The sequence below is a fragment of the Gossypium hirsutum genome, chromosome D13 (assembly GCF_007990345.1).
Source record: "Gossypium hirsutum isolate 1008001.06 chromosome D13, Gossypium_hirsutum_v2.1, whole genome shotgun sequence".
NCBI classification, from domain to species: domain Eukaryota; kingdom Viridiplantae; phylum Streptophyta; class Magnoliopsida; order Malvales; family Malvaceae; genus Gossypium; species Gossypium hirsutum.
This window is the reverse complement of record NC_053449.1, coordinates 17,021,119-17,024,099: the sequence shown is the minus strand read 5'-3', so window position 1 is coordinate 17,024,099 and position 2,981 is coordinate 17,021,119.

The window sequence follows — 2,981 nt, the reverse complement described above, 5'->3', positions numbered from 1 at the left end:
ATGGGTGAACTCTGTGTTAAGTAATAGGTGTAGTCTACCTCGCCCGAAGATAGTGGAAAAATTAGTAAGTATGAAATATGATTTAAGCCTGTTAATAGGGTAAAAAAATGGTTAAAGACTACGTAAATATAAAATTTAAAAAAAGACATAGGAAGTGAAGAGATTTTAAGTATAGTACGTTTAAAGCAAATAAATGGTCATTGGAGTTAGGACCTCGAATCTAGAGCCTAAAAGAGTGAATGCTTAATGAATATGAAAGGAAGCTTCCTTAAAGACACTGTGAGAAAGACAAAGGTCTAAAATAAAAAGGCGTAATTACAGTCTGTTAAAGGAAATCTTAGTGAAGTAACCCTAGAAGGAATAAGGCAAAGTCTAAGGGCGTACGTAGAACATGCAAAGCATCTATTACGCTTGAATGTGATGAATCAAGTATTTAAGGTTTAACTCACTAAGTTCTTATGAACTTATAAAGTTTATTTCATGTTTCAAGTTGCAAAAAGGAATGCACCAAGAGGGACGATGCCAGGGTTACGCCAAAAGGAAGTGGTGCGATGGGTTGTTATGCATATAGATGAAGTTAAGTGGCAAGTTCAAATCAGAGCATAAGTTGTTTAAGCAATGTTCCAATGTGTTTATAGTAGATTGAGAGATAAAGTAAAAAAATCAATGAAATTTTATTATCATGACCTGTAAATATAACAATACAATATACACCCATAAGAGACTATCACATTCGTAGATAGAACTTTTACATAAGGAGAAATTTTAAGTTACATTTTTTATAGGACGCAACACCTAATACTGGGATTCGGTTTATTGGGTCGGTTAGAGGGCGTTACATGAGGCATAGAGGAAAACAAATGGGGGCAGCATAAAAGCAATGTTTACTAAGAAACTTAATACTATAGTGATAATGTTAGAAGAGTAGAGTAATTTTTTTTTTTGGAAACCTAAGGAAAGAGATATTGGAGTTAAGAAAAAATATTTTTAAAAGAAAGAACACACTACCTTTGTCATTTAAGAAACCAAAGAAGCTATTACTAGACTTAATAAACTGATTGAAATTGAAGAGATGTATTGGTACCAACAGTTAAAAATCAAATGGTTGCATCAAAGAGACAAAAAAAATACCACATTCTTTCACACCACCACCACCAACCATAAAAGAAACAATAGAATCAACCAAATTAGAAGCTATGTGGATGACTAGATTTAAAATGAAGAAAATATATGAGGAAACAATCAATGAATGCATTAATAGTTATAGTTGATAACATGAATGATAAGCTAGAGATGAAAATTAATGATGAGTAATGAAACAAGTTGTTTTTAGTTTAGAAGCAATGAATGTGATACGAGATCATGTAGGACTTTAGGTGTTTAGCTTACCTTAAAAATTTTATTTTTTTAAATGAGATTATATATAATTATTGGAGATATATCGTAAATAAAACACCTTAAATATGGTCATCACCTCAAGTCTTACTTGATCCTGTATCAGAAGGAACTCAAACTTAACAAGTTATTGAACCTTTTCTTCCATACTTTTTGGGAGGATATCAAACATGATGTCATATACATGGCCAAGGATTTCTTTCAAAATGGAAAACTTTCAAAATGAATTAATGCCACCAACATCATTCTTTATCCCAAAGAAATACTGTTTGGAATTTGTCAATCACTTTAGGCCAATTGGGTGTTGCAACTTTGCTTATAAGATTATTGTTGGAATTATGACTATTCAATGCGATCATTTTTTAGAAACAACATTTACCAAAGCTCGAACAAGTTTTGTCTCGTATTGAAAAATCCAGGATAAAATGACTGTTGCTTATGAGGCTTTTGGCACCATTAACATAATAACTCAAGGCAAGAAAGGAGTGTTGGCCATTAAAATTGATCTCGAGAAAGCCTACGATAAATGTAACTAGTTGTTTTTGGACAAAATCTTTTAAAAATGGGGTTTAGTAATAGGTGAGTGGACAAGATTATGGTATACATCACCATAATGGGCTTTTCGATCACTTTAAAGAAAGGACATGAACAAGTCTTCAAATCAATAAAAGGAATATGTCAAAAGGAACTTTTCCTTTTTTTTTGTTTGTTATTGTGACTAACACACTTTCAAAGGTTTTTGAGAAAGTAGAATAGGAAGGTTTTCTTAATTCTCTCAAAAGTAACTTGTATTACTAGACAATTTCCACTTACTATTTGTTGATAAATGCATTATTTTTGCATAATCAAATGATAAAATAGTGGTAAAAATTTGGAAATTATCTAGATATTCTAAAATATTATAAGATAATTAGTCAATTTTACTAAGTTAATTATTATTTTCTCTTCCAACACTTTCAAAAAAAGATAAAACAATGATTAAAGAAAAGTTTTGAATCTCTATTGATATTGCTGAGACATGTTACATGGAGTTTTCCCTATTTTTTGGGGAAAGAGGAGGAAAGCAACATTCCATTTCATAATTGATAAAATTAGTGTAAAGATGCAGGGTTGGAAAGGCAAAATGCTTTTTATGGTTGGAATGAAGGTTTTGGTTAAACTACTGGCAACTGTTATTCTTGCATATGTCATGAATTGCTTCAAAATATCAACCACATTCCAAGACAAATTAAATGCAATTATTAGCAGGTTCTAGTGGGGAAATGGTGGTGACACAAATAACAAACTAATTGTTGGAACATTTTCAAAATATATATAGTGTTTCAATCGTTGCAAGTGAAAAGTTGTAACCAAAAGTGATAAATTTTGGTAATGAGTTGTCACTTATCATAGTGATGAGTAATGTCTCTTGAATACCAAAAGTTATGTCACTTGGTTGAATAGATATCTTTATTTAAGAGATGTGTCTATCCAAAAAAAGGGTACCTATAGGATAGTTATATATCTATGAAGAGACATGAGAATTCCTATAAATAAGAGTGAGGTTTCATTTGCATAAGACACACACAAAAAAACCAAAAAGTTTG